At 45.9% G+C, this 13,537-nt stretch overlaps 1 protein-coding gene across 6 annotated transcripts in view; it reads right to left on the bottom strand.

Annotated features, from left to right (window-relative positions):
* SPATA13 (spermatogenesis associated 13) overlaps positions 1–9,238 on the bottom strand; it is a 142,724-nt gene extending 133,486 nt beyond the window's left edge. For 3 of the 6 annotated variants that reach the window (XR_013447040.1, XM_036117255.2, XM_078070557.1), the window contains exon 1: positions 9,099–9,238. The gene's annotated coding sequence lies outside the window, so the exon portion shown is untranslated. The remainder of the gene's footprint in view (positions 1–9,098) is intronic. The other 3 variants (XM_078070554.1, XM_078070555.1, XM_036117260.2) reach the window with 2 other exon arrangements.
* Positions 9,239–13,537: the final 4,299 nt, after the last annotated feature.

Genomic DNA, 13,537 nt, shown 5'->3' with positions numbered 1-13,537 from the left:
AATTTTATACGTTCTGACCTATCCACCTGTAAGCACTGACCTTGTAATGCTAGATCATTCTCGCCTCTATGTTACCACTTGAAGGCTTCTGGGTCAGCACCCTTTCAGGGTGAGCCCCTCGGATGAGGGGTCAGATTAGAAATAAAGATTAGGAAAAGGAGAAACAGTTCTTGCTTCCTCCTCCAAGTTTCTTCTATGTTAGAAGGAAAGCAGACCATTCTCAGAGCCCTGGGTATTTTTCCTAATTTTGAGTGGAGTTAAGAGAAGCACAGATGATCTTCCAGCAGAACCACTGACAGGGAGAAGAAAGCATACATATACTCTGTCACCTCTCCTGAGCCCCACTGCCCTGGAAGAAGATTCTAGCCCAGAAAGAAAAGCAAAGAGGAAGTTAACCTTCATCACTCTCCTCCCATCCAAGAGTGAGATCTAATGAGAAAGGGTAAGACTAGCAGGGGGCAGGAGGGCTAAGCTCGGCCAGAGTTACAACAGACTCGACCTTGTAAGTGTGCGCTCAGCACGGTGCCTCACCCTGGCCCGAACTGCAGCTGCGTTTATGAACGAATGGTCCCTACGTCTCAAGGAGCAGAGCATCATCATTATCCAGGAGCCATCCTGACAGTGCAGAAGCACAGGACACTCTGCCAGGTGCATGGCATTTCAGAAGCTGAGCCTAGAGACAAGTGTCTGCTTCCAGATGGCTCAACACGGAACAGAAATGATTATACCGATGCCGGGTGGCAAGGACAGCAGTTGAAGGTACGAATATAACCCAGTCAGCCTGACCCCACAAGCCACAAGTTTATAAATCACTCTTCTTACCCACACCTTGCCATGACTTGTCATTAAAAAACTAAGTGTTCAAGAGAAGCTGCCACTTTCCTTATTCAGAATTCCACAGATTCATTTACTTAGTGAGGCCAGGAGTCTAAGACTCGACTTAGAAGGGAACTTTTATGTAAGTAGGAGCTCACTCCATGTCACACTGTACAACAGAGTACGTCATTTTGGCTCCAGCATATACAGTCCCCCTTCACACACACTCACACACACACACTCACACACACACACACACACACACACGGACGGACGGACGGACATGTGCACAGGCACACCACAGATCGTGGCCAGGAACCAAAGCTGGCACATAAAGTACCCAATCCTTTTCTAGGAAGTATAGGACACAACAGTTCTGGAAAAGTGGCCTAAGGACACAGAGAGAGATGCTCTAATGCTAGAGCTGAACTGGATTTGGTAAAACAAGTAGGCTCATCGGTAAGATGAGCCAAGCAATCGCTGGGGAGTTTAGATTTGTTTCAGAAAAGTCAAAGGTAGGGAAAACAGGTCTAGCAGATTTTAAAACATACCATTTTAGAGAATATTTTACTTATTTTTCCTAGCTTATTTTGGATTGTTAACCTCAAATGTTTAAAACCTAAATGTACTTTGAACTGTTCTCATTTTAAATATATAATCCTTTTGAATATAACTAAAACTGGAGATATTAATATATCCCCACCTTCTTTACTGTTTTCAGTGAGGGTTCGGGGGCTGTTATTTCAGAAGGATCCACGGAACATTGAAGCAAGGACAAGTCCTCTGAAGGCCTGTATTTCTAAAGCCTATTCAGTCTGTGAGTGACTGGAGTGATAATGGTGAGAGCACACAATGGAGGCTAGTCTTTACCATAATACTGAGCCACTTGGGCGCTGGCTATACAAGTTTCCCCAGCGGTAGACTTTCACTTAGTAATCGGGCAGCAGAACAAATACAGTGAATCAATTATTTCCATTTGCAGCACACACTTAAATGTCCCAGGGCCACTCTCACAGTAAACACCAACTACTTGCATGCCCTACGCAGAAAGCAAAACCAAGCACATCATCTAACTTTTTCAAGAAAGAGAACAAATCAGAAATCTGACATATGAATTCACCTATTTCTCATTTCTTTATTTAGTTTGGCCACACTACTAGGACTGATTCTAGACTAAAAGATATGACAAACCCACAGAACTTAAACTGCATCACCGATTTCATTCTGAGGGTACTAACTGTGGCTCATTTACTCAAGCCTCCTGGTTCCGGGCAACCTACATTTTAATAACTCGCCAGGATATATTAGAATAATTGTTGCATGGGGTTTGGCTTAATTAATCTCAGCAGGGTTCAAGGAAGGCCCATGAAATCAACAGGAAAAATGCCCTTCAGATGTTCCATTATTAAAAGTTGAGGGATTATGTCACCAAAGAAGACAAGTATAGAAAAGGCTGTGGTTATAAATCAAAACCGAAATACTTACACATGCTGACAGAGAGACAGGTTTGTCCCTCCACAGGAGGAAAAGAAGGAATAAACTTGCTAGCTTGGCTGTTTGGTGCAAAGCAGCTGCTCATCAATAGTTGTCGAATTAATAAAACAATGAATGAAGGTTGATTTAATGTATGTGACAAGACAGGGCAAGCAAAAAGATTATACATCCTTTCAAGTAATGGTTAGAAATACATAATTTAGGATATAGTGACACTTGAATCCTACAAAATAGATTCGTGCCAAAGAGAGACCAAGTCTAAAGATTTATTCCAGGTTTGAAAACTGGCATTTAGGTACAAAGGAGAGATTAGAGTGGGTACAAAATAAACTGGGTTCAGATCCCAACTCTGCTGGCTTGCTAACTGTGTGACCTTGGGAAGGCATTTACCTTTCTGTGTTTCAGCTGCCTTATCTGAAAAATGTAGACAGTAATGGTACCCAACTATTAAGTAATCCCCCTCCATGTTGTTAAGCATTGCTACTTCATGATTTTAGAATCTGGTTATATTCCAAAAATTCAAGTTTTTCCATACAGAGGTGGGAAAATGGTGCCCAGTGCTGGTGAGGCTGTGAGGGAGGACATGCTCTGTTTACAGCATGACCCTTGTATCCTTGCAAAGAGAGGGCTTGGAGAATTAGATGTGGAGATTCACGGCATTGGGCTATTTCACCTCTAAACTCTCAGAGCAAAAGACGGGACCACCAGGAGATCTCTAAACCAACAAGCATTTGACGATCAACAAGTATGCATCAAACAATTGAAATGGCTCATCTCTCCTCCTGCTGCCAGAAAATCATCAGCGCCTCTGCCAACAGATGTATACAAAGCACTTACTACTACGCACCAGGCACTCTGCTAAGCAAGAACGGACTCATTTCATCCTCCCAACAGCCAACCACAGTGATTCCCAAACTTCGCTGCACATGGAAAGCTGCTAAAAATTCCAATGCCTAGGTCACACCCAAAACCAATCACAATATTTGGGGTGGGAATAGGTATCAACTTTAAAAAAAAAACCCTGGGTAATTCCAATGTGCAGCAAAGTTTGAAATGCTTACCTATGGGCTGGGTTCTGTTACTACGTACATTTTTCAGATAAGGCAACCGAGGCACAGACAAGTTAGTGCCTTCCCAAGATCACACAGCAGAGCTGGGATCTGAACTCAGTTGGCCTAGTGCCAAACACTAAGAAATGATGTCAGGTAGAGGTATTAGAGAGATAATATAAATCAGTAGTGTGCGATGAAATGAAGTAGGGGGAGCAGAAAAAATTGTGAGAATGTACATACACTGGGCAAAGAAATGCAGGACATGAGGATGGCTGTGGACCTGAAGAAAATCCTACCCAATCCAACCAGGTAGGAACGGAGTTTCCACTTTCTGAAAAGCTTATCATGTAGCCATGAAGATTAACTGTTTGGGACCTCTGGAAAGCACATGTTCTAGAACAGTGGTTCTCAAACTTTGGCCTTCTGAAGCTCTCAATAGGTCTGGGGGAAAGCCCTAGAATTTGCTCTTCTGCCAAATCCCCAAGCGATACTGAGGCAAAACCACTGCTCAAAACATACCGTAACAGTCATAAATGATAAGCTGGGAGCTACAGCCATGCAGAAGGGTTCAGAGTCCCTAGGGTCACCGAGCTGAAGTCTGTCTCCCCACCTCTGCTTATTCAATCTGGCTGAATCCATCTGTCTTATGCCTCCTTCTATCAGCTCCTTCCCCAACCTGCTCATCCCATTCAGCCCAGGCTGTAGTTAACTCCTCCTCCAGGAAGTCTTCCTGGATCCAAGATCTCTCATGTGCTCCCTAAACCCCCTCCCCATAAACTGATCAGTACACCTGCTACACGTTTCAAGACTTTCCTTTCACACATCTACCTCTCCCACCGGACAGGAATGTGAGCCTCCTCAAGGACCATGGCTGTTTCTGATGACTCCATCCATCTTCAGCATCCAGCACAGGCCTGGCACATAAAAGGTACACAATAAGTGTGCATATGTGAGCACGCCATTCCACCAGGAAGGGTGGAAATGGAGCAGATTTCTGAGGTAGGAGCTGGTTTTCTCACAGCTATAGATGATTCCAATGTATAAACTGGATGTGTTTCAATGTAAACGTGTAAGTTATTTTAGGACGCAGGACTCATTCATCTCTCTGTGTATCATACGTGGTGGGTAAGTACTAGGGCCTGACCTCAGAAATGTGTTTAATGTGACTGAATTGTAATTTTAACACTCAAGTACAAGACTGCTCACTGTTTAGATTATATAGAATGATAATTTCTATGGAAGACTGTCATCAAAGTTCCAGTAGCAGGAACACATCTCATTCCTGGCCTCCTGCCCCTCCGTTTTAAGACAATAAAATCTTGGACTCGCCCTCCCCTTGCACCTGCCCTAGACCATGAGCAAAGATCCCAGTTTCCCACTTTCCTGCATGCTGCCTCCCTCCACCAACACTTTCCAGTCTGTCTAGTCATTTCAGACCTGTGTTCTATTTTTCTCCAAGGACAGCTTGCCAATCTTAGAGAACAAACTCTGTCATGGTGTTAATGGGGACTGAGGGAAAGACTGGCTGCCCCCTTCTTCCAAGTTAGCCATGCAGAGTCCTCTCAGAGCTCCCCAGTCTGGCTGAATCCAGAGAGTGAGGCTGGGAGGCAGGGGAAGGTTCCAGTCCAGATCTGGCAGGCAAGTGTGCTCGAAGATATTTTGAGTCAGGCACATGGTCCCTGAAATTACAATGTTGCGTTCTCATTTCTTCCACAATGACACAGAGTGGTCCTACTGCAGGGAAACGGGCGGAGGCTGTATCTGACTGAGAAACTGGGTCCTTTAAGGTCCTTGTTAAGATGAGGTAATAGTTCTATGTCTAGGGCATTTGAACATTAGGACCACAGGTTGGGGCATTACCTGTGTCCACAAATGTGGACATTCTGACCACAGTCACTGCCATGTATGAGAAACCTATAACATTCTCTCTCCATTCCCGGCATTGCCGCAGCTCCCGGTGTCCTCTCAGGCAGTGACAAAGCGCCATGTGCACCCCAAGTGAGACAGACAGGGATGGGCCCTGGCACTCCTATGAGCCCTGCCCCCACCTCTCATGTTGCATCAGCAGCTCAGCAAGCAGGAACCATGGAGTTCGTAAAAGCCTCTGCCTGAGGGAGTTACAAGGCACAGAGGAGACAGACACATGGAAGCACACACCCAGATCTCCTGAGCCAGGCAGCCCGGTGCTCCAATCTCAATCTTGTCACTTTCTGTGGGGCTTTGGCCATGACAACGTTCCTCACGTCCCATTTTCTCAATTGCAAAAGGGGAGCAGGGAAACCTAACTTGCTCTTCAGTTCTAATGATCCTCATCTCAACCATAGAACACAGATAACTATTTGAGCAACTATTCCCTCAGTTCTCCCAAGGATGGAACCTAACCCCCCTTCTCATTCTAGAAGCATCAGAGAGAAGTTAATTACATACAACGTATACCTTAGGGCATTAGGATTTAATTCTGTCAAGAAAGACTATTACAGAATGAGTTGAGCAGCATGGGTAAATACTACCCTCCAGGTTCCCTGAGGGTTCCTAGGGGGAAGGCATTAAATAGACAGGCAGGAGCTGGGAATCAGGAGGGCATGGGTGGAAGTCCCAGTCCAAGAGAAGGGGGAGAGCATGGCAGGGCCAACACAGAAACAAAAACTAACCTGACATGCTCTCCCCCTTCCCTTCTGTTTCATTTGAGATGCAAGGATGAAGGGAATCATGTGAGCACTTTGTACCTAATGCATTTCTGTCTGCAAATGGAAAATACAATTAAACATTACAGTTACAGATCTTCAAACTGCCATGTATGATATAATTTGCCTCTAGAAAGAAATGTACATTTGGTGTTCCTTCCTGATGCTTTGGAAATAACAAAATTACTTCTTTCTAAAACTTCTGAATTTATACTTTCGTGATTTTATGATCCCATTTATGCCATTACATATCTCAAGAGCAAACATTTTTAAGTGTTTAGCTTTCAGACAAAAAAAAAAAAAAAACAACAACAAAACAAAACAAAAAAAAACACCCAGAAAAACCACTGACAATTTCTATTTTAAACGAATCCTCCCAAAGCCTCTTAGCTCAGGAAAGGAAGAGGAAAGAAGGTTCATTGTTTTCAGCAGCAAGCAGAGAGGTCAACCCACCAAGCCGTGGGGGCAGGCATGAAGAGCCCTGGACCAGAGATCAACAGATCTGGGATCTAAAGCCAGGTCTCCTGTCCTTTGGAGACCGCTGCTTTCCCTTGGACACATCATTTTACTTCTCTGGGTCACAGTTTCCTCATCTGTGGAGTGTAAGATCCCTTCCAGCTAACAAAGCATAAAACTTTACCTACACTCTGCTCCAGTATCTGCAAAAGGGGAAATATCTGCCTCCAACTTTCAGGAAGGTGAATACCAATAAGGAAGTATTTGAACAAGGCTTTAAGATTATATAATGAAATAGAAATAAACAAGATTCATAAAATCACAGGGCTATCACAGGGGGACCCTAGAGGTCTGGCCAGCTAGCTAAAGTGGATCTCAACTCTCAATGCACAGGAGACAGTTGGCAACAATCTTTCTTCTAGTCCCCCTGTAGCTAAGGGGACCAGTGTATTCTCTTCAGGAAGCCAACTGAAAGCAAGCTTGAATTGACAGCCCGGGCAGTGTCCCCAGTCTTTCCAAAGGACATTAGGCATTAGGTTTTCCCCCTGCACTATTCTACAGGTATGGATAATATGCCCTCAACTGGTGGAAACTGTAGACTAAATAAAACGTGCAATTAATGACCTCATTTCCAAAGCCAAATCCCAGCCCACGTCTGAGTTCAGAAGTTCCTACGGCACATAAGCTCAGCACTTGGCTGAGGGCTCCACCACTACAGAGCCATGAGAAATCGGGCCCATTACGTCTCTCAGCCTCTCTTGTCTCATCTGTAAAATGGAGAGAGTAATAGTATCTACATTTCAGGGATCTGAGGAGGATTAATGAGGTATTATTACATGTAAATCCCTCAGAAGAGTGCCTGGCCCAGACTAAGTGTTTAATAAGTACATTTGTATTGATATCAATAGTAACATAATTCAATAACTATGTATATGATACTAGAGCAGAAAGGAAGGTCCTGAAACCCAGGGCACTCCTGGGGAAGGGGAAGTGGCTCCCTGCCTCCACCTCCTGACCCTTTCAGATGGTCTGAAATTAAGATGTCCACAAGGTAATGGAGGACTGATTGGAAAAGAGGGGAAGGAACCAAGGGATGGTGGTGGCATAGAAAAATTACAACCAAAGGAACTGAAACAAGGTGTGCTGTGAAGGCAGCAGCAGGGAAAGCACTTGTTGAGAAGTAAGTAAAAGGCAAGAAAGCACCATGTGGGAGAAACTGGGGAGAGAATCAAGATGCCCGCACATGCGTAGCACAAATAAAAAAGCAGATAATCATCCTGGGTGGAAGGAAGATGCCAAATTTGGGGGCCAAAGGAGGTAACTGAAAATTACAATATGGGCTAAGAAATAGTCACATAAACCTCTGAAGGATGTGGGGGCAGAGAAGAGGTTTGGCAGCACAGGGAGGAGTGCATAATTAACAGGCACCAGGAAGGAGAACAATGGAGTGAGGAGGTTTGCAAGTTGGGGGACATGAAGAGAAAAGGTGCATTTGTTATGAAAGGTGGAAAAATAAAATGGAGTGAGACTTCTGTGCCTGTTAGCAAAGGAAAGCAAAGAACCGGGAGATCTGAAGGGGGGTTATGGGGAAGAAAACACCAGGCAACACAGAAAATGAGATGAGGTGCAGAGAAAACCTGGGGGCGGGGGGTGTTGGGGTTTGATTTTGGATAGCCTTGGTAATAAGTGCTCACTAAATTCAAATTATTGTTCTATTATTAACATTATCATCCAATGCTGGGAAGCAACTAACCCAGAGAGTTTTGTTTGCTTTGGTTTGGTTTGTTTTTTCGCACTTGGAGGGAGGCGAAATTTGCTCAGGCTCTGTAACTTTGCGCAGTCCGATAGGTGGCCCGCCAGCACAGTCACCTGAGTTCCCCCTGAAGTGGGCAGCACCGCTGGCTTCTACCTTACTGGGGCTAGTATGCAAATTCCCGCACCACGTCAACCACAACTGGAATCAAACCAACTCCAGCAACTCCCTCCAATTCAGAGGCGACAGACTCCGGGTCCCACCGGTCTTTCTCGTGAAATGAGACCCAGCTGGGACCTGAGGAGAAACTTGCTTTCAAAAACTGAGTTCTCCGACCGCATCCGCAGTAGGGCCGCCAGCTGCAGCAGACCTGGGCCGGGGCCGGCCGCACCGGTCGCGCCACCGGAGGGAGCGGAGCCGTGAAGGGAATACCCGCCGCACCAGGCTCCCCGAACCTTTGTCCTCCCTCCCCGCGCAACCTCGAGGGCCAGGCCCAGCGAGTCGGGAGCTCGGGGTAAAGTTTCAGGGTAATCCCCGAACGAGTCGTGCCGGAGAGGGCCTCTTCCAGGAGCACTGGCTGCACGCGCTCCCCGGGGGCAACGCCACTGGCCGAACCTGGGGGGTGAGTGGGCTGTCGCCGAGCAACCACTTCAGGGCACCAACAGGTGGGCAGCCCGGGCGGCCCCGAGAAGCGGCCGGGAGGACGGAGCAGGGCGTCCTCGGGCTCTGAAAGCCGTCGCTTGGGACTAATTCCTCTCCCCCGGCTCCCAGCTAACAACCCCGGACGCCTGCCCCACGCCCCGCGCGCGCTCCGTATAGCTGCACGCCGGGGTGCAGCCTCACCTCGCGCGGCTCCCACTCGGCGGAGCCTCCAAAGCCAGTGGATCCAAGACGTCTCTGCGACACAGGGCCGGTCCCGATCCCGCGGAGCTCGGAGCACGCCGGGCTCTCGCCGGAGCCTCTGCTCGGGTGCGCTGCCTCTGGGCTGGCGGCGGGAGGGGCGGCCCTAGAGAAAGCGCGCCGCTGAATCCCGCCCGCGCCGCTGCCGCCTGGCTCCCCAGGCCACGCCCCCAACCCGCATCGGCCACGCCTCCAGCCCGTTCTCTGTCCACTTAGGCCACGCCCCCGACCAGACTCTCCCTCCACACCCCCGGCCCTTCCACCCCCCTCGTCCAGCGACCCCGCCAAGACCATCCCTGCCAACAGCCCGGCTGCCACCATCTTCCCAGCCATTCCCAAGCCCCCACGGCATCCCCCATCTCCGATCAGGTTATCCCCCAGCCACGCCCCTGGCCCTGCTACGCTTTCCCCCAACTCCAGCTCTTCTTGCCCTCAGCTACACCCCGAGCCCGGCTCCCTTCCAACCACCCCCAGCAACAACCCCATACCACCACCCTCGGCTCGGCCCCCCTAAGCCAGGCTCTCCCCTTACCCCCATCAACCCCCAGCCTCACGAGCCCAGGGCGGGAGGCGCCGCCTCATCGCCCAAGCAAATCGCCCCCGCCCCAGTCCACTCGCCCCACCTCTGCCTGGGCTAGGAGTTCGCTTTAGGCGAAGGAGCCGAGGCTGTGCGCATTTCCGAGCAAAGGAAACACTAGGTGTGTATTTTTAAAACTACCCTTCTCCCCAGGAACTAGGGCGAGTCTTATGTGTACTGTTCAGTGAACCCACTCAAAGCACTACCACCTTTTCGATGTGGCCCAAGGGGTAATCAGTAATTTCACATGAAAACCACAGAGGCGAAGCAGGCCCTTCTGTGCTACGATGTGGACCCCAAATACTCGTGATTGTTTACATGCAACTAATGAAACTTACAAAGTAAACATTCTTTTAAAAAGTGCCAGTTTTTAGGTGATTCATTTGAATGGTTATAATGGTTATTATGCATCAACACTACTGTAAACATGGATTATTTTTATAATCAAAGAACCGTAACAACTATTTTTAAACTAAAGAACATAAAATGATTAAATTACCCAATGAAGAGTCAAAATTAACTTTATATATGCTTTTTTAAATAGTGAAAAAACTATCCCGTATAATATCAAATGGTGGATACAAGTCCTTACGCATTTGTCAAAATCCACACAAAGAGTGAACTGGAATGTAAACTCCTTCATCATAGTGCATCAATATTGGCTCATCAGTTGTAACAAATGTACCACACTGATGTAAGATGTCAATGATAGGAGAAACTTGGGGGGGGGGGGGAGTATATGGGAACTCTCCTTTACAGAAAAAAAAAAATTTTTTTTTCTGTAAACCTAAAACTGCTCTAAAAAAGTCTATTAATTGAAGCATACACACCAAAATATTATGGTAATTAACTCTTAGTGGTGGAAATTTGAACAAATTTTTTTTGTTCCTTGAATTTTTATTGAAATCCCCAAATTTTTGGAAAGGAGCATATATATTTTTAAAGCAGAAAAAAATATTATACAAACAAACTATGGAAAATTTTAGAGGCATAGCATGAGAGGCTAATATCAAATATTCCATTTTATTTCAATTTTATATAACTTTTAAAACATCTGCCTGAAACTCTTATCAATGTTAAAAATTAAATCTATTTTAGTATTGTTAAAAAAAAGAATCTTAAGGGCTACATTGAGTTTTTTAATGATCTCTTTAGCACACATCTGGGGAGAAAATTTTGATTTTTTCTTTTTAAAAAATCTGGGTCTCAAAGGATCATTTCTGCCTTCTTGGAAATCATTATTAATATTTACATGCACACTTTTTCTAGTGAAGAAAAACACTATACTAGAAACCAAGTCCTTGGGGGGTTAAAGAGTCCTGGCCCTCAGGTGCATGGATCTCTGTAGAGTTAGAGGTATCAGCTTCCCTGATAGCTGTGATCCTAGGCAAGCCTTTGGCCTGAGTTTCAGTGTTCTCCTCAGGGAAAAGGGAAACCTCCCTCTCTGCATTGGTCAGAAAATGCCAAACTTTAGCCCATATAAGAATCCTGGCATCTTAGCACACACAGGTGCTTAATAATTATTAGTTTCTGTCCTTAAAAAAAAAAAAAACCAAAAATCTTTTTTAGTGTTTTAGTGAGAATCTTGAGCTCCTAAGACAAAAGATACCGACTTGTTGGAGCAAGGCGGGATGGTTCAAGAAAAGATGAAACCAGAGAGGGAGACAAACCATAAGAGACTTAATCTCAGGAAACAAACTGAAGATTGCTGAAGTGGGGGGTTGGGGGAGGGATGGGGTGGCTGGGTGATGGACACTGGGGAGGGTATGTGCTATGGTGAGCGCTGTGAATTGTGCAAGACTGTTGAATCACAGACCTGTGCCCCTGAAACAGATAATACATTATATGTTAATTAAAAAAAGAAGAGAAAAGAAAAGAAAAAACTCACTGATGTGACATGGAAGGATTGGGCGCTTAACACACAGCACCATCACTAGCTATAAGCATGAAGTGGATAAATCACCAAATTTCTCCGTGTATCATTTTTCTAATCAATTAAGTGAAAGATTTAGACCAGCGATCTCTAAGTTTCCTTCAGCTTCCATCACTGCAAGGGAAATCTCAGTGTGGCTTCTGAGTAAAAAGGCCTAAGTCTCCTGTAGTGACCTCTCTCTTTGCCCACAGGACCAGCCATCACTCACTGCCCTGCAAACAAAGCTGACATGTGCATTCTACCCTCCCTACAAAAGAGAACTTCCCAAGGTTTCTTTGAACTTTTTTCCTCTCCGTGATCTGCTGCTACCAGACACCCGACTAGGTTTTTATTTTAACAGTAGCCAATCCACAGCGTTCCCCAAAGATTTCTGGCACTTTCTGCAGGACAGTGTCCAGGGATAGAAGCTACCATTTCTCACCCAAGTGTAAGGTGCACTTTTTTTCCCTCATAATTACATCTCCAAAATTTTAATGTGTATTTCTTTAGTATTTATTGAGCACTTAATATGCTGTGTCATTGACATTCCTTATCTCCTTAAAGCCTCAAAGCAGCCCCCAGGTACTATTATCATTCTTGTTTTATAGATGGGGAAAACAGAAGTTCAGAGAAGGTGAATGAATTGCCTAAGTTCACCCAGCTGGTAAATGATGGAGCCAGGATTTAATTTCATGCTCCTGCTTTTAAACACTATGAAGAAGGCTGTACTGGGACTTCCCTCATGGTTCTGAGAACACATTATGGCGTTCCCTCTGCTGAAAGTCCTCTCTCTCAGGGGTTTTTCAGGAGAAGGAACAAGGGGAGAAAGTGCTCTGTACTGAATGTTTGTCCCCCACCCCTCAGTCCCTTATGTTGAAGCCCCACCCCCCAGTGAGATGGTTTTAGGAGGTAGGACCTTGGAAGGTAAGCAGGTTTAGATGAAGTCATGATGGTGGGACCCCATGATGGGATTAGTGCCCTACCAAGAAGAGAACTTTGGTTCTCTCCTTCTCCTTCTTCCTCTCCCTTGGGAGGACCCGGCAAGAAGGTGGCCAGCTGCAAGCCAGTAAGTGGGTCCTCACCAAACCACCAAATCTGGTGACTTGGTGGTCTTAAACCTCCCAGCTTCCAGAAATGTAAAAAAGAAATTCCTGTTGTTTAAGCCACCCAGGGTGGTCTTTTGTCATGGCAGCCAAGCTGACTAATACAGAAAGCAAACTCCTTTCTCCTTGTTTTAGATTGTTTTTCTTTGAGGAGCTTCCAAAATGTAACCCTTTTGGCCTCGGGCCCCACCCTCTACTGCCTAAAGAGTTCCCTGACTGGTGGGAGAAATCCACTGGTCCACCTAACTTATTAATAATTTATTAAAGCTTTTCACTCTTTTCGAACCTCTCAACCCAGACTACTCCAGGGAGCAATCTGAGGTCACTGTCTCTGCCTCAAGAGCCAGACTGTCACCTGGATGGGGTACCTGATGGTCTACATCTAGCTGGAGGAGCAGGAGGGCCATGCAGAGAATATTAGCAAGAACTTTTCACACAGACCCAAAGTCACAGTCTCTCATTGACTTTATCAGGAGTATCACTGACATTTTTATCTTCATCTGTCAGTCTCCAGTGTCTTGTTTCTTAATTGGTTGTGAAGGTAGGAAGGGGAGAAAAGGCAGCTTGGCTGGCCCACAGTTGCCCCTGAGGGGGGAAGGTAAAACCTGAAAGAGTATAAAAGCAAGCCCTGTGGTTCCAGGAAAATTGTTTAACCCCTCTGTGACTTTCTCCTTCTCTGTGACATGCTGTGGTGAAGATTAAGTGTGATAATGTATGTAAAATCCTAGCTCACTCTCTGGCACATGGTAAAATGCTCAATGAACAGTGAATGTCATTATTGATCAGAATG

Source organism: Halichoerus grypus, chromosome 4 (genome assembly GCF_964656455.1).
Source record: "Halichoerus grypus chromosome 4, mHalGry1.hap1.1, whole genome shotgun sequence".
In the NCBI taxonomy this organism is placed as follows: Eukaryota; Metazoa; Chordata; class Mammalia; order Carnivora; family Phocidae; genus Halichoerus; species Halichoerus grypus.
The sequence above is the reverse complement of the archived record's forward strand: the minus strand, read 5'-3'. Positions and strand labels throughout refer to the sequence as shown.